General features: G+C 36.7%; 1 protein-coding gene across 2 annotated transcripts in view; it reads right to left on the bottom strand.

The window, feature by feature from the left end:
* Positions 1–19,607, bottom strand: part of RAB28 (RAB28, member RAS oncogene family) — an 89,258-nt gene that overhangs the window by 45,788 nt on the left and 23,863 nt on the right. The gene's annotated exons all lie outside the window — the stretch shown is intronic.

Genomic DNA, 19,607 nt, shown 5'->3' with positions numbered 1-19,607 from the left:
ACTATAGCAGTGAAATAATGAAGAAAGATAAAGCTTAGATTTAACTTCAGATTTGATTTAAAATGTCACATTGACAATTTTAAATTTTATGACAATCATATTACCAATTTATTATCTCTGAGGATTATCTTGAGATAATGTTCAACCTGAACAGTTCAAACAGTGCACCTGATTGTTTAGTTTCAGTCTAGAGAATCCCTCTTGACATTCTTATATTTCTTAAACTTGAAAAAAGTCAACAGAAAACCATTAGCTCAAAAAGAGGTAAAATAGCCAATCTTTTGGAATTAAGTCAAATATATTCAGTTTTTTTTTTTAAGTGAATTCACTTGAATGTTAGATATAGGCATACCTCATTTCACTGCATTTCACTTTACTGTGCTTCGCAGGTACTGCATTTTCTAAAAATTAAAAGTTGAGGGAAAACTGCATTGAGCAAGTCTATCGGTACCATTCATCCAACAGCATTTGCTCACTTTGGGTTTTGTGTCACATTTTGGCAATTCTCACAATATTTCAACCTTTTTCATTTTTACTATGTTAGTGAAAAGTGAAAGTGAAAGTAGCTCAGTTGTGCCCGACTCTTTGCGACCCTATGGACTATATATACAGTCCATGGAATTTTCCAGGCCAGAATACTAGAGAGGGTAGCCTTTCCCTTCTTCAGGGGATCTTCCCAACCCAGTTATTCAACTGGGGTCTCCTGCATTGCAGGCAGATTCTTTACCAACTGAGCTATCAGGGAAGCTCATTATAATGACCCGTAATCAGTAATCTTCAGTGTCACTATTGTAATTGTTTTGGAGCATCGCTGGTGGTTCAGATGATAAAGAACCTGCCTGCAATTCAGAAGACCCGGGTTCAATCCCTGGGTTGGGAAGAGCCCCTGGAGAAGAGCGAACGGCAACCCACTTAGTACTCTTGCCTGTAGAATCCAATGGACAGAGGAGTCTGGCAGGCTACCGTCCATGGGGTCTCAAAGAGTCAGACACGACTGAACAACTAACAGTATCAGTATCACAAACTGAGCCCATATAAGATTGCAAATTACTCTGGTGAACATACAAATGATAAAAAACCAAAACAGCCTCACTGCTAACATGAAGTTGTATTTTTTAAAATTTCATTAAAGTATAAATGATTTACAATGTTGTGTTTAATTTCTACTGGACAACAAAGTGACTCAGTTATATACACATATTCTTTTTCATATTGTTTCCCATTATGGTCTATCACAGGACATTAAATATAGTTCCCTGTGCTATACAGTAGAACTTTGTTGTTTATCCATCCTATAAATAATAGTTTGCATCTGTAAACCCCAAATTCCCCATTCTTTCCTCTCGTTGCACCCATAAGTCTGTTCGCCATATCTGTAAGTCTGTTTTTATTTTGTAGATATGTTCACTTGTGCCATATATTAGATTCCACATATAAGAGATAACATATACGATATTTCTGACTTTCTGACTTTCTGACTTATTTCAGTTAGCATGATAATCTCTAGGTCCATCCATGTTGTTGCAAATGGCATTTTTCCACTCTTTTTAATGGCGGAGTAACATTCTATTGTGTGTGTAGAATGTACACATATATACACACACGCATACCACGTCTTCTTTATCCATTCATCTGTCGACGGACATTTAGCTTGAGTCCATGTCACAGTTCAGTTCAGTTCAGTCACTCAGTCGTGTCCGACTCTTTGTGGCCCCATGGACTGCAGCACACCAGGCTTCCCTGTCCATCAACAACTCCCAGAGCTCCCTCAAACTCACTTCCATCGAGTCGGTGATGCCATCCAACCATCTCATCCTCTGTCATCCCCTTCTCCTCCTGCCTTCAATCTTTCCCAGCATCAGGGTCTTTTCCAATGAGTCAGTTCTTCGCATCAGGTAACCAAAGTATTGTAGCTTCAGCTTCAACATCAGTCCTTCCAATGAATATTCAGGGCTGATTTCCTTTAGGATGGACTGGTTTGATCTCCTTGCAGCCCAAGGGACTCTCAAGAGTCTTCTCCAACACGACAGTTCAAAAGTATCAATTCTTCGGTGTTCAGCTTTCTTTATGGTCCAACTCTCACATTCATACATGACTACTGGAAAAACCACAGCTTGGCCTATATGGACCTCTGTCGGCAAAGTAAGGTCTCTGCTTTTTAATATGCTGTCTAGGTTGATCATTGCTTTTCTTCCAAGGAGCAAGCACCTTTTAATTTCATGGCTGCAGTCACCATCTGCAGTGATTTTGGAGCCCAAGAAAATAAAGTCTGTCACTGTTTCCATTGTTTCCCCATCTCTTTGCCTTGAAGTGATGGGACCGGATGCCATGATCTTAGTTTTTTGAATATTGAGTTTTAAGCCAGCTTTTTCACTCTCCTCTTTCACTTCCATCAAGAGGCTCCTTAGTTCCTCTTCACTTTCTGCCATAAGGGTGGTATCATCTGCATATCTGAGGTTATTGATATTTCTCCCGGCAATCCTGATTCCAGTCTGTGCTTCATCTAGTCTGGCATTTTGCATGATGTACTCTGCATATAAGTAAGTTAAACAAGCAGGGTGACAATATACAGCCTTGAAGTACTCCTTTCCCAATCTGGAACCAGTCCTTTGTTCCATGTCTTGTTCTAACTGTTGCTTCTTGATTGGCATACAGATTTCTCAGGAGGCAAGTAAGGTGGGCTGGTATTAAGAGAATCAACTCCTAGGCAGGTTGATAAGAAGGCCCAGGTCCCCAAGGAGGAGAGAGGGGTCTGGGGCTCTTGAAGAGGAGATAGGGTTCTGGATTCTCAAGGAGGAGGAAAGGACAAATGTCTTTTTTTCCCTCTACATTCCTTAGTCACATAAAACACTTTTTTTTCTTAAACCTGGAACTGATGATTATATAACCAACAACTCAGTTTAAACTCTGTACTAAGGATTATATAACAACGTATCCTGCTTGAGGATAGTTTCTTCTTCCTGAAAACCTCCTGGCTAATCCTGTTATCTTAAAATGTAAATTATGGGAGTGGGTCTAGTAAGGTCTTTACAACCTTGAGACAGCCTTTTGATTTATTGTAATAACTAATTTAAAAAGTATATAACTCCCTTGCTTAGACTAGTGAGGGGGGCATTCTCCATCTCCCCTCTGATGTCTATGTCAGAAGCTTTCTCTGGCCCTTTTCATATTTTAGTAAAACTCTGCTACACAAAAGCTCTTGAGTGATCAAGCCTGATCCCTGGTCCCAAAGCTAAATCTTCTTCAGAGATCACAAATCCGATACCATTCACTGTAAGCTATCAGTATTCCCATCTCTGGAAGAATTCTGCAGTGTGTTGTGATCCACACAGTCAAAGGCTTTGGTGTAGTCAATAAAGCAGATGCTTTTCTGGAATTCTCTTGCTTTTTCTATGATCCAAATTCCCTCATAGCTCAGTTGGTAAAGAATCTGCCTGCAATGTAGGAGACCCGGGTTCGATTCCTGGGTTGGGAAGATCCCCTGGAGAAGGAAACGGCAATCCACTCCAGTATTCTTACCTGGAGAATCCCATGGACAGAGGAGCCTGGCAGGCTATAGTCCATGGGGTCGCAAAGAGTCGGACACGACTTAGCAATTAAACCACCACCACCAACGAATGTTGGCAATTTGATCTCTGGTTCCTCTGCCTTTTTGAAAACGAGCTTGAACATCTGGAAGTTCTCAGTTCACGTACTCTTGAAGCCTAGCTTGGGGATTTTTGAACATTACTTTGCTAGCATGTGAGATGAGTACAGTTGTGTGGTAGTTTGAACATTCTTTGGCATTGCCTTTCTTTGGGATTGGAATGGAAACTGATCTTTCCAGTCCTGTGGCCACTGCTGAGTTTTCCGAATTTGCTGGCATATTAAGTGCAGCACTTTCACAGCATCATCGTTTAGGATTTGAAATAGCTCAGCTGGAATTCCATCAGCTCACCTCACTTTGTTCATAGTGATGCTTCCTAAGGACCACTTTACTTCGCATTCCAAGATGTCTGGCTCTAGGTGAGTGATCACACCATCATGGTTATCTGGGTCATTAAGATCTTTTTTGTATAGTTCTTCTGTGTATTCTTGCCACCTCTTCTTACTATCTTCTGCTTCTGTTAGGTCCATGCCATTTCTGTCCTTTATTGTGCCCATCTTTGCATGAAATGTTCTCTTGGTACAACTAATTTTCTTGAAGAGATCTCTGGTCTTTCCCATTCTATTGTTTTCCTCTATTTCTTTGCATTGATCATGCCTGGGCTACTGTAAATAGTGCTGCTATGAGCACAGGTGTACATGTATCCTTCAAACTATAGTTCTGAGTATGGACTATACTCAGGAGTGGGACTGTTGGATCATATATTAACACTATTACTAGTTTTCTGAGGGACCTCCATACCGTTTTCTGTGGTGGCTGCACCAATTTACATTACCACCAACAGTGTAAGAGGGTTCCCTTTTCTCCACACCCTCTCCAGCATTTATTATTTGCAGACCTTTTTGTAATGAACATTCTAACTGACAGACATAGTACCTCACGGTAGCTTTTTAAAATAACCTTTTACTACTTTTTAAAAATTTTTATTTTATATACTTGATTTACAATGTTATGTTAGTTTTGCTAAGTCACGTCAGTCGTGTCCAACTCTGTGCGACCCCATAGACGGCAGCCCACCAGGCTCCCCTGTTCCTGGGATTCTCCAGGCAAGAACATGGAGTGGGGTGCCACTGCCTTCTCTGTGTGTTAGTTTTAGGTGTACAACAAACGGATTCTGTCATACATAAACAATAAAGTTTTTTTAGATTCTTTTCCCATTTAGGTTATTACAGAATACAGAGTAGAGCTTCCTGTGCTAGACAGTATGTCTTTGTTTTTATCTCTTTTGTATATTATATACATATATATACACACACACATATATATATGCTAAGTCTGAACTCCTAATTTATCTCCCCCGACCCCAATTCTTCCCCTTTCGTAACCATAAGTTTGTTTTCTAAGTCTTTGAGTCTGTTTCTGTTTTCTAAGTAAGTCCATTTGTATCGTTTTTTTTTATTCCACATATAAGTGATATTATATGATATTTGTCTCTCTCTCTGTCTCACTTACTTCACTCAGTACAATCATCTCCAGGTCCACCAGTGTTGCTGCATTATTTCATTCCTTTTTATGAATGGCATTATTTCATTCTTTTTTATGGCTGAGTAGTATTCCACTGTACATCTATACCTCACTGTAGTTTTGACTTGCATTACTTTAGTAATTAGCAATAATGAGCATCTTTTCACGTGCCTACTGGCCATCTCCAAGTCTTCTTTGGAAAAATGTCTATTTAGGTCTTCTGCCTACTTCTCGATTGGGTTTGTTTTTTTTTTCTTATTGAATTGTAGGAGTTGTTTGTATATTTTGGAAATTAAGACCTTGTCAGTCACATCATTTGCAAACATTTTCCTGATACAGAGGTCAATATAGAAAATGATCCAGGCTGATTCATGTCAATGTATGACAAAACCCACTGAAATGTTGTGAAGTAATTAGCCTCCAACTAATAAAAAAATTAAAAAAAAAAAAAAAAGAAAATGATCCAGCTGTAACATTCCTGTAAGTCAAAGAAAAATCCAAAGCAAGGCACTCTCTTCAACTAAGGAAGGCTGAGAGAGGTGAGGAAGCTGCAGAAGAAACATTTGGAGCTAACAAAAGTTGATTAATAAAATCCAGAGAAAGAAGCCATCTCCACGGAGATGGAGCCATGCTCCATCAACATGAAAGCACAAGGAGAACCAGCAAGTGCTCACAGAGAATTTGTAGGAAGTTGCGAGAAGAAGATGGAGCTACGTTAACTGATGAAGGTGACAACACTAAACAATCCAATTTGACTGGTGACCTTATAAGAGGAAACTCGAATACAGACACGCACAAAGGAAAGACCATGTGAGGACAAAGCCATTTACAAACCAGCCCTGCAGATACCCTGATCTCAGACTTACAGCCTCTAGAATTAAGAAAGTTAATTTCTGTTGTTTAAACCACCCAGCTTGAGGAACTTTGTTATGGCAGCCCTGGCAAGCTAATACAGGCTCTAATATTGTTCAGTAATTTAGATCCTCCTAGCATGGGAACAAACACCAAATATGGACATGGAACTCATACTGCAAGAAACTCGAAAATGAGTTCATGGGACATTTTTGTTTGTTTGTTTTTAAAGCCAACATTTAGATGTTATGTCCATTTTCTGAACAGGTTGTTTTTTTCTTTTACATTTGAGCTGCATGAGCTCTCTGTATTTTTAGAGATTAATCCCTTGTCAGTCGTTTCATTTGCAGATATTTTCTCCCTTTCTGTGGGTTGTCATTTTGTTTTGTTGATGGTTTTGTTTGCCATGCAAAAGTTTTTAAGTTTAAATAGGCCTTGTTTATTTTTGTTTTTATTTCCATTAGTCCAGGAGGTCTCCAAAAAAGACATACAGATGGCCAAAAATCACAAGATGCTCAACATCACTAATTATTAAAGAAACGTAAATCAAAACTACAATGAGGTACCACCTCACACTGGTCAGAATAGCCATTATCAAAAAATCTACAAACAAATGCTAGAGAGGGTGTGGAGAAAGGGAACCCTCCTAAACTGTGAGTGGGAATGTAAATTGGTACAGCCACTATGGAGAACAGTAAAAACTGAAAACAGAACTATCATATGATCCAGCGATTCCACTACTGGGCATATATCCAGAGAAAACATTAATTCAAAAAAGATACACACACCACAATGTTCACTGCACCATTATTTACAACAGCTAAGACATGAAGCAACCTAAATGTCCATCAACAGAGGAGTGGATAAAGATGTAGTACATACAGTAGTACAAAAAACGGAGTATTACTCAGCAATAAAAAAGAGGGAAATAATGCCATTTGCAGCAACACAAATGGACCTGGAGACTGACATACTGAGTGAATTAAGTGAAACAAAGACAAATATCTTATGATACTGCTTATATGTGGAATCTTAAAAAAAAAAAAAAAAAGGAACTTATTTATAAAACAGAAAATAGAGTCACAGATGTAGAAAACAAAGCTATGGTCACCAGGAGAGAAAGGGGGGCTAGGGATAACTTGGGAGACTAGGACTGACATATACACACTACTACATATAAAACAGGTAACTAATAAGAACCCACTGTATAGCCCAGGGAACTCTACTCAATACTCTGCCATGACCTATATGGGGAAAGAATCTTTAAAAACTGTGTATGTACATACATATGTATGTATAACTGATTCACTCTGCTATACACCCGAAAATAACACATTGTAAATCACCTATATTTCAATAAAAATAAATAAATTAAAAAAAAAATTTTAAGCCAACATTAAATTCCAAATGGAGAGATACCCTTGAATTGGCTCAAGACTTACCCATAACAAGATGTATCCAAACCTAATAGTTTTGCAAAGATTCAGTTTGAATTCCACATTCCTCTTAATTCTTTCCCTCCCACTGATAAAGCAGAGCTAAGTAATACCTTGTTTTTCTTTTGTACTTTTTGCCCATTATGTTAACCTTACTTCCACCAACAAGACAAGTCTCCTGAAGGCTGGAATCATGATATATGTGCCCAGGAAGCAGCCATGTGCTCACAAAAAGAACTTGTTACTTTATGGACTGACTATACTAAATGTTACATTAAGTTTGCTATTATCTTTCTATGCTGCTTAATTTTAAGGTATTCCAAATTAGAAAGAACTCAGAACATGTCTTTAACACATATATAGAATCACACAGATTTTAAAGCATCGTACAAGAATTACTTTGTTGTTGTTGTTGTTTAGTTGCTAAGTCATGTCCAATTCTTTTCTGACCCCATGGACTGCAGTCCTCTAGGTTCCTCTATCCATGGGATTTCCCAGACAAGAATACTAGAATGGGCTGCCATTTCCTTCTCCAGGGGATCTTCCTGACCCAGGGATCAAACCCTCATTTTCTGCATTGGCAGGTAGATTCTTTAAAACTGAGCCACCAAGGAAGCCCCACAAGAATTACCTAATTTAGCCTAATTAACTGCCTAATTAATCACTTAAAATAACTATTAGAAAAAAAAAAAAACTATTAGAGACATACAGACCACAATATTTATTCTTATTTTTTCCATTGTTAGCAAAATACATCTTTTACAGTATACAGTAGCTAATCTTAACCATTCCCTGAATGATAATGATAATGGTATTTTCACAGTAGCAATTGGTGACATTTCAATAAATCAGTGTACTGCAGTGATACCTAAATAAAAGCTTATTTCACTATAATGATGCTTCCAGGCTTCCCTCAAGTCAGGTGGTTACTTGCAGTTAATGATCTGTGACATGCCACACAAGTAGTCCTAAAAAGACTTATTATCCACCTCATGTGCAACAATATTTGCTTTATGGATGGCTAAATGAATGAAGACATTCAATGCAACTGTAAAAGTAAAATCAAAAGAAAACTTACAAGTAACATGTTTTCTTTAAGTAAAAGGGCTGTGACCATTTTCCATTAATACTTAACCTTTTGCTGGAGCAGTGCAACCCCATATAATACTCAGATCCATGAAGTCCAAGAGTTGTTCTGGGTTAATGCTAATTAACTGCCCCCAATCAAAAGAGCAGTAACTTTCCAAAATTGTGAGATCATCAGCCTTTATTGCTGACGTCAAAGTCACAAAGCTAAAAGGAGACAAATATGCTTTATACGTAAATTAAGAGTATGTTTTTCAACTGAATTTACATACACCTACATAACACAAACACTCCAAGAAAAGAATTATTATGCTGCACACAAAATTTGCTAATCTCAAACAATACACTATCTTTTATAGCTGCCAGACTTTGTAAGCATTCAAATGTTTACCATTTATAATTTTATTTCATTTACTAGACTCGGCTTTTGTCCACCATATGTCCACTGTGGATTAACTATTCCCTTAGGCACAATTAAGGCCTTTCCATTTGTTGTAAGAAGAGCTAAGTATGAAGGACACAGCCAGAAATAACATTTATACCTCAACCAAAAACAGAAGAACATTCAAACTCAAACGATGGTTTATGTAGCATCTTTTTTTATTAGACTCATGTCTACAAGGCAAAATAAACTTGAGATAAAAAATCATGGCAACTGTACACCAGCTTTCACCATTCAGATTGAATATCAAAATTATAATACCTCTATCCTGAATTTAAATATTTTTGCAGAAAAAATGTACTTCTAAACTACAAGTGAAGGGTGGCTTCCAAACAATAATTATAACCAAAACTTTAATAATTATTTGAAATACACTCAAAGACATTTCACAAAACTTTTGATGTTTTTGATTTTTAAATCCTTAAGTTAAAAAGCTACATGGATTGAGCAATATCTCTTCCCATTACCCATAACTAAAAGACAGGATTCTGAGAGGCAGTGGGAAATAGAATGACAACAACTAACACATATAGCACCTTTTAAACACCAGGCATGATTCCAGGAGTTTTGTTTGTATTTAATTCTTTTAACAACCTCCTTAGAAGGTAGGTGGTATTGTCACTTCTGTTTTACAGATGACAAAACTGAGGTAGAAGAGGGTGAATACCTTCCCATGGTCACAGGTTTAAATAAGTAAGCCCATATCTGACCTAAATGATCTTACTTAAAAGTCTTTGTCCTTGACCACTACTCCTTCGGCCTTTATAATAAAGATATTAAAGTGCTACAACACACTACAAAATAAATATCAATAAGGGGAAATAAATACAACTTCTTATCTTTTAAAATTAAAATTTTGAATGAAAATTAAGCAATTAGGGCTTAGAGTTTAGTTTTCAAAAGAACTATGTGTGTAATATAAAAGAATTTTTACATGATCTTATGTAACAGTAAGTCATAAGCACCAAGTCAAGCTGTTATTAAATGCCTCTTCCAAATGAAAAACCTAGCCTCATAGTTTTACAAAAGCTAGGGGAAAAAAAAAAGTATTATTTTTTCTCTTTATCATCTCAAAAGTTCCATAATTCCATCCCTTATTGAGGTTGAGAATTAATAATTTTGCAGTCATTCATAACAAGTATTAGTATTTATTGAGCACTTCCTGTGGCCAGGGATTGAACTGGATCCTAGAGAGACGGCAGTGAACAAGACAGTCTGTGCCTTCATGGAGCTTTAGTCACACAACACCTGCATGATTCCAAAGGGAAAAACTAAACAAACTTTGCTCTAAAAGAAGGTGATACTTTTTCAGAAAAATGGCACAGTTTAAAAAGCAAAAAACCACTAATAAGTATTAAAATCAAGGGAGAAACTATCCAGTATTCTGTTCTACCTAGTCCTTTTCTATTTCCCTCAACCCTCTATAAAGAGAACTGGGAAAGTTCTCACACACACCCTTCATGTTCTACTTTTTCACTTAATGAGAATCAATACAACAAACTGAAGAGTAAGGAGATGACATTTAAAACTATATCTAAAATCAGAAGGCGTTTTTTAAAAAATTTAAACATTCATTTTATATCATCAGGTGTTTACACAGCTCCCTCCCTCCACGTCTGTCTCTCTCTTTTCCAACGAGCATAAAGCATACTGTACTACCTTCCCTCCTTTAATGTGAGTCTTCACTCACATTCCCTCCCACTGCTACCCCATTCACCGACTCCCTCGCTCAGGGGCGTTACATATACAGGTTGCCTCCATTCACTGTCTACAATTCATTTCCTTCCCTTCTCTCTGGAACTCATTCCACTCAGCTTTCAGTCCCACAACTCCAGTGAACCTGCTTGCCGAGGTCAGCACCAGCTGCCTCTGCAATGCTTAATCCAGCCATCCTCAGACCTGCTCTGCTCATCACTCCTCTCTCCTTAAAAATCCTGTACATTTGGCTCCCAGGACACTTCACTCTCCTGATCTTCCTCCTACCTTTAATGGCCACACTTTAATTCCCTTGCTAATCTCTCTTCACTTTCCCAACTTCAAAACATGACTTACCTCAAGAACTAATCTTTTGACCTCTTTTCTTTTTATACTCATTCTATGTAAAGTTCATCCAGTCTCACAGACTTAAATATCATCAATATGGTGCTGACTCCCAGACTTTTATCTCTAGTCTTCATCTGTTACTGAATGATAGACTCATATATCTAACTCCTAAACATCTCTACAAAGAGGCTTAATAAGTACATCAAACCTAACATGTCCAAAACCAATCTTCTCCAAATATGCTCATCCAACACTCTTCCTCATCTCAGTAAACTGAACTTTAACCTTCCAGATGCTAAGACCAAAAATTTTGGCATTATATGGCTTCTTCTCCCCTCTACTCCATAACCAATCTACGAAAATATCCATCAATATCTTCCAAATCTATCCAGAAGTCAACCACTTCTCATGGATGCTAAAGTCACTTTAGTCATGTCCAACTCTTTGTGACCCTATGGACTGTAGCCTGTCAGGCTCTTCTGTCCATGCGATTCTCCAGGCAAGAATGATGAAGTAGGTTGCCATGCCCTCCTCCAGGGGATCTTCTTGACCCAGAGACTAAACCTGTGCCCTTGAGGTCTCCTGCATTGGCAAGTGGCTTCTTTACCACTAGGGCCACCTGGGACTTCACCATTATCACTCCTCCTCACCTGGATTGTCAAAAAGTTTCTATTTACCTTGCTTCCACTTTCACCCACTATGGTATATTCTCAAAACAGGAATTGTAGTGATCCTTTCAAGTTGAATCACTTCAATCGCCTCAAACCCCTCAGTGGCTTTTCATCTCATGCAAATAACAGTCAGAGTCCTTACAACGGCCAAAAGTCTTTCCTGATCTGTCCACCCCTTCTCTATTAGCGCACTTCAATCCTATGCTAGTCTTTCAGTTACCGTTCCTCATACACAGCTACACACACAGCTACCAAACTCTCCCCGCCTCCCTGTCTCCTTCTCCTTCTCTCCCCCATGTACACACATGCATGCCTCCTCACAGTTTCTAAGAGAAAAAGCAACAACCAAATACTTCAGGGAGGCCTTTGCACCTACTCTTTCCCTTTACCTGGATAACTCTTCTGCCAGGGATCTATGTGGCACTCTCTCTCATCTCTGCTATGCCTCTGCTCAAATGTCATCTTCTCAGACTTTCCCTGACTACCATATTCAAAATCTTAACACTCTCTTCTAAGAATTCCCTTTTCTCCTTTCCTGCTCTATGTATCTACACAACACAATGCCATTTAATATATTATGTATTTTACTTATTTATTTATTGCCTATCTTCCTCTACTGGAACACCTAGACAGGTATAGGCTCAATGACAATTTGCTGAATGAATGAAATAAATGAATAAGAAAAGATATAAGAAAGCAGACAAAGAAAATAACTGCTGAATTGCTTTACTTACTGCAGAAACTAGACATTCATATGAAATTTTAGAAAATGTTACAGAAAATGAAAACTAACTAAATTCTAAACTCAAGAACAAATTTCAGTTAAAAAGAAATGCTTCTTTAAATCAAGCTCCCTGGCTTCAGATTATACTACAAAGCTATAGTAATCAAAACAGCATGGTACTAGCACAAAAACAGACACATAGATCAATGGAACAAAAGAGACAGCTAAGAATTCAACACTAAGATTTATCGTTACTGTTGTTTTAGGTATATGTATCTATTCATGTATATGGAAAATGGATACTTAATAATTGAATGATAAAATGAGCCTAAAAAATCATCTCTCCAAGGATAAGACAGGATTTCAATTACATGTAAAGTTAAACTCTCTTAAAATTGTATGGCAACAAATATGTTCAATTAATCAGACGTATCATCTAAATACAGTTAGGGTCATCATATTTTAGGAATAGAAGGTGCTTATGATTGTCTGGTACAATCCCCTCATCTAGTACATGAGGATCATCATAAGTGAATAAATTGCCAAGGGAATGAAGTTAGAAGACAGTGATAGCAGCAGAACAAAGTTTTCTGATCCCCACTCTGTATTCTTTTAATGTACATTGGGTTTATTACATAATCACTGCAAATGTAAAGCAAATTATTAAGGGGGCCTAAATTACATTGATGAAAATCTCAAATCTCCTTTTTACAAAAAAAATCTGTTTTTATAGCTGCATTCTTTTATTTAATACTTAATTTAATTTTAGTAATTAAATTTTCTTCTAAAAATTAAATTCAAAGATTCATCATAAAAGAAACAAAAGATGGATTATGCTTTCTTCACCATTTAACAAACTTTCTATATAATGACAATGAAAGATAGACAGAAATTATATAAACAGATGGCTATGCCCAAAATCCTTACACAGCTTCTCCCAAACAATACAAAACCACATAAGGCAGAGGCCAACACAATACTGTAAAGCAATTATCCTCCAATTAAAAAAAAAGAAAAAAACAAAACCACAAAGTCCTTAAACTTCCCAAGTAAACCATCATACTGCCAAAATGGTTTAAAGCAGGCCATCTAAAAAAAAAAAGTAAGTATGAAATGACATAATAACTGTAACAACTGTCAAGTGAAAAATGTTTCTTGTGAGTATTATGAAAAAGCACTCATATGACATTTTCTGCCCCCCAATATATCAGTCACAATACCAGTCTGAATTCAAGCTTATGCATTTATTTGAGGAAACTACTCTATCAATTAAACTTGAAATATTATCAAAATGTTCTTAAAAGTACAGTAGTAGTGTGAAGTATCACATAAAGGAAAGCTGTAAGTGTTTATATTAAAATACTCTCACTCTTTAAAAAGATGTAATGATAACCCTATGTGCAAAACAGAAAAAGAGACACAGATGTACAGAACAGACTTTTAGACTCTGTGGGAGAAGGCAAGGGTGGGATGTTCTGAGAGAACAGCATTGAAACAAGTATACTGTCAAGGGTGAAACAGATCACCAGCCCAGGTTGGATGCATGAGACAAGTGCTCAGGGCTGGTGCACTGGGAAGACCCAGAGGGATGGGAAGGGGAGGGAGGTGGGAGGGGGGACCAGGATGGGGAACACATGTAAATCCATGGCTGATTCATGTCAATGTATGGCAAAAACCACTACAACATTGTAAAGTAATTAGCCTCCAACTAATAAAAACAAATGGAAAAAAAAAAAAAAACTCTCAATACACAGAATACTGATGCTACCAGTGTCAGAATAAGACACTATCATCCTCCTCCAGTAAGTACATAATCATAGCTCTATTTAACAAATTTACATGTAAACAGAGGAAAAGGCAATATACATATAAAGCCACAGAAACAGAAATGTTAGATCCATCTGAAAAAGACACTTGGATCTGATACCTTGGGGTTACTATTACTGGAACAAAAAGAACCAAAGTATTAATGGATAAAGAGCAGACTTTTAATTTAGATTGTATAAACAGAATGAACTTTTCAAATCCTCAAAAGAGCTTTTGTTTATGCTTTATAAATTGTAAACTCTTATACAAATTTGTAATAATGACTCATTTGTTCACTTTGTTATACTATTATAGATGACAATTTTTATAGAAGTTAATATTAATCCTTCAAAACAGGAATCAAAGTAAATGTTACTTACTTTATAGTTTCACATTTCCATTCTCCAGATAAAATAAGAACATTTCTGAAGACTCAAAAGAGTCACAGTATAGTCAACTATTTTCATGTAAATTCCCATGAAGTTTAGAACTGGACTTATAACCTTCTCTTATGCTCCTCTATTACTAAGAATAAAGAATAGTCTCTAAAAGCCTTGTGATAATTTTATTGAGAAGATCAGCAAAATTTTCAACTTAAAATTTACTTGTTTTACTAATACATTTCCATGGAGTTCAGGGAACACAACTTACAGGGTACATTAAAATGTAACCTTTGAACCTCACAGTGTAAAACATCACTTCCTGGGCAGAGATAGTACTCCAAGAACAATCAATCACTGTTAAGAAGAATATACACTCAACATTGTTAATTAGTGTAGATGCACTCTTCTCTATGCCCTCATCTGTCATGAAGATTGTTTAAAAATCTGAGTTATTAGTCTTTATTTGGGAAAGGATCTGTTTAATATCTTTAAGAGTAGAAATCATTCATCCATTCACTCTATACTGGAGCGTGATAATTCCTACTCCCAATACAAGTTACTGATAGCCACCACCCCTCCACTAACTAAGAAGCTATAAATCAGGAAGGGGGCAGCTCCTATGCAACCCTGTTAATTTCTGTTTACAATCTATCCAACCGAGAATGTTAGCTAGTCAAGGGAGAAATGAGGTGATGGATCAGATAGTAGGAAAACATAACAGCTTAGAGATAGAAAATAAGAAAATGACAAATTAAAATGTCATGTGGTTATAAAACATGGATTGAATATAAAATTTATCTTTAAAAAAATTAATATTCCTGATGTTCATTTCAATTTGAACCTTCCCTGAAACACTAAAAGAAAAACTAAAATTGTATTTGAGTGCAGATTATGATTTTTAAATTAAACACACAAATTTTTAATCTATAAATTAAAAGTTCAAAGTGTACAGTTCTACCAATATGTAAAAGTTTAAAAAATGAAGCAAAAATCTGAATTTTTTAACATTTATTTAATCTAAAATCATGACAGAAAATCTATGATATTTTATCTCAAACATGATCCAGCATAATATAACCTCGATGTGTTTCCTAAGAAACTCTGATATTATTTACCAGAGTGGAATTCAGTAGGGCAGTTGGGTCTGAAGGCCATCTAACAGATTCCCTGTATCTACATATGTATTTTTCCTCATTAAGAAACCATTTTCCCTGAATAACATATCCCGGGCCATAAACACTTCTAATTTCAACAGAGTCTTCATGAAAAGGCTTTTATTCATTCATTCAGTATTCATTCATTCAGGCACTGTTGTAAGTGATGGGATCCTTAGCTTTCACAGAGTTTAGACAGACAAGAAACAAACGAGAAATGATACCAGATGACAATGAGACTAGGCAGATAACTGAAACAGAACATCCTTTAGATTTCATTGGTGGAGGAAGGCAACTCTGAGGTGATGACATTTAAGATGAGTTACAAATGACAAAATGCAGCCAGCCAAGCAAAGGCCAGAGGAAAAGTCCATCAAGCAGAAGAAACCCTAAAGTCCAAATTAACTTGGAATGTTATAGGAACAGAAAAAAAGACAAATGTGCCTTACACATACAGTGGACAAGGGAGCATTTAGTAGAAAATGAGTCTGAGAGGTAAGTAGGAGCCAGATTACCTTGTGCTTGAGAAACCGGGTAAGGAGCTTGGATCTCATTCTAAGTGTGATGAGAAGGCACTAGAGGACTTTAAGCAGGAAAGTCATATAACATGATTTGCTGTTTGGGAGCTGGACTGTAGGAGAACAAAGCTAGGAGCAGGAAGAACAGTTAGGAAGCTAGTGCCACAGTTCACATGAAAGATGGTCGGGTCCACTTGTAACAAGCTTGTAGTAAGTGGAGATAAACTGAAAATCCCTAGGCTCTGCAGTACAGGCTCTGGTCAAATGAGAGCTCCCCGATGCCGGGACAGCAAGACCTTCAAGGCCAGGAAACCAGGGTCTAGGCCTGGTGCATTTGGCTCCCCAAATCGTAGAAGTTATCCTAGATGGTAATATAATTGCTTCCAGGTGCTTATGTGGCTATACTCATTGTAGCCTATGAGACATCTCACTGCACTTGCAGCTGCAAACATCATCAAACTTCAACCGAACTTCCATAAAACACACAGAATAAGTAGATGACTTACCCTCTTTCCCATTCTGAAAGTTACTACTTCCAAACGATTTTTTTTAATCTCACTAGGGAAAAGTAAGGCCTTCCATGGAAATTTAAACATAATTGTATTTATTAATCCCAACAACCAAACAAAGCAAAAGAAGGTCAAATTTCTAGAAAACTTGAAGATGGTATAGAAAAAGAATATAATTAAGACCCAGGTTAGCCGGTCCCAAACACTGCTTAAGCATTCTCTTGGGTTCTACTTTTGTGCAAAATAATAATGGCTACCTGAATACACATAGCTGGCACTCGAGAATGTCTGCTGAATGAACTGCCCTACCCAACACATAGTACGAGAACTATTCAGCTTCAAATGTCTTCCTACCGTATTTCTTTTGCTTTGCTTTCAGTATCTACAGCTTTTGCTTTTAACTGAGGAAATTCAATGCCAATAGATCTACTCTAAAAGAAATGTTAAAGGAAGTTCTTCAAAGAGAAAGAATCTGCTATCAGACTCTTGGATGTATACAGATAAACAAAAGTGCTGGCAATGTAATACGTAAAGGTAAAATAAAACGTGTGTGCGCTGTGTGTGCTAAGCTGCTTCAGTTGTGTCTGACTCTGTGCAACCTATAGACTGTAGCCTGCCAGGCTCCTCTGTCCATGGGATTCTCTAAGCAAGAATACTGCAGTGGGCTGCACTGCCCTCCTCCAGGGGATCTTCCCTACCCAGGGATTGAACCTGTACCTCTTTCGTCTCCTGCATTGCCAAGCGGGTTCCTTACCACTAGTGCCACCTGGGAAGCGCAAATAAAGTGCACCTTTTTCTTATTTGTAATTGTTCTGAAAGCTAAATGATTATTTAAAGCAAAAGTTGTTTGCAGAACATTTAAAAATATGTCTGACAATAATAACACAAAGGATTGGGGAAGATTAAACAATACTACACATGAAGAGGGATACTATTATTTGAAGGTAGAGTAATCAAGGATATATATTGAATATTCTGGGCTTCCCTGATAGCTCAGTTGGTAAAGAATCCGCCTGCAGTGCAGGAGACCCCAGTTTGATTCCTGGGTCAGGAAGATCCCCTGGAGAAGGGATAGGCCACCCAGTCCAAAATTCTAAAGAAACAACTAAAAATATAATACATGAATATAGAATATGTATAACAAGTTAATAAGTGAGATAAAATGGAATAATAAGCAATCAATTAACCAAGGAAGAAAAAGAGGAGAAAAAAGCAATAGATTGAACAAATATGACACTCATGTGATGAATGAAAAATGTGGGACAGAACAACTGCAAGTGTCTTATCATCTGGAACATTCTATGAATCTGGGAGCTGCTTCCTTGGCTTGGAAGATTTCTAATGTTCATGAGGCCTTTGATATAGAAACTCTTAATAAAATCTCTTTAACTAGCATAGCATTGATTAAAAAAAATCTTTGCTTTTTAATATAATTATACCTCCCCAAAAAGAAAATACTACTATAATGTAATGCCTTACCTCTTAGAAACAAATTGTAAGATCATTCACTACATGAACATGTTGATCATATGAAACTGAGCCAGTGACAGATAATAGCAAACAATATCCAGATAAATGTTCATCTCTAATCACTTAATTTTATATATATATAATATTCTGTGTGACTGAATACTCTATTACATGATCTCATTCTTAAACAGAGTATTAGTAATATAAGTACAAGAAAAGGATTAAGCCAAAAGTAAAAAAATTCTTTTGATTTTCATGCTCTTAAATCTCAGACGTAACACTGTAACAGTTTTTTGCATGAGTTCATATAACTTACGTAAATGTTTGTTTTTAAAACTCAGAATGGCATCACCAGCATAGTCCAATAGCCCATCTAGTCTGACGAACAAAGCCCATCTAGTCTACGAACCAGTGATGGAGGCCTCAAAGGATAGCATAAACACATAACATACTGTATATAATTGTGCACCACCACACCATTACTCCAGATGTAGTTAGATTATGTCCTGAAAAAATGAAAACAAATCCCAACTCCCATCACTTCCCTACTCTGTAATTTCCCAAAAGGTGACAGGAAACCTCCAATAAAGCACAAATTTAACTATAATATATGCCAATGCTTTGGTGACATGACAAATGACTAACAAATGATCTTCTAAAATGAAAAGCTGTACTCAGAAATAGAACCTAAACTCATCAAAACTTATGATTTGTAAAATGAGTTTTCAATGAGTTGAAAATCATCTGATTCACTTAGTTAGATCTATAAAATAAATGAGCAAAATTTAATTAAAGCTTAATAAAAACTGTTTTCATCCATTTTGTGATATGTTATACTGTTTCTAGAAAGCAGTATAAAATTTATATTTTTAACTCTTCAGAGAAATTATATTCACACCTGTATTGTAATGGTTTTAAAGCAAGGCTTGATTTATTAAATGTTCATCTAAGTGTGCAAAACCACATAATGAAGAAACCATGGTTTGGTCTTTCAGGAAGTACTATTTCCCAAACAATTATAAGCCCCCCCAAAAATGCACTATATTTTTTAAAACTTCTGGAGGAGATAATTCTCTTGGTAGTATACTCGGGTACTGATTTAACAACACTTCTAGTCAGGAAACAGTTTCTGACCTGAATCCTCCATGGTATAATTTAAATTCATTTTCTTTTTCTCTGACCTCAAATAAGTTGTAGAAGATTGGGTCATATCATATCTATTTGAAAACTCTTATTAAGGTCTCCTTTTCCAGGGTAAATGCACTGCAGGACTACGAACCAAGTAACAATCCTGTACTGAATTCAGTCTTATAATTCTTACATGCTGTATATCATAGCCCAAGAGACAGATTTCAAAAATTAACCATCATTTCTACAAAGCACCACTCCTTCCCCACAATAAT

This window comes from Cervus elaphus, chromosome 6 (assembly GCF_910594005.1).
Source record: "Cervus elaphus chromosome 6, mCerEla1.1, whole genome shotgun sequence".
NCBI lineage: Eukaryota > Metazoa > Chordata > Mammalia > Artiodactyla > Cervidae > Cervus > Cervus elaphus.
Note: the sequence above shows the minus strand (reverse complement) of the source record. Positions and strands in the feature narration are given on the sequence as shown.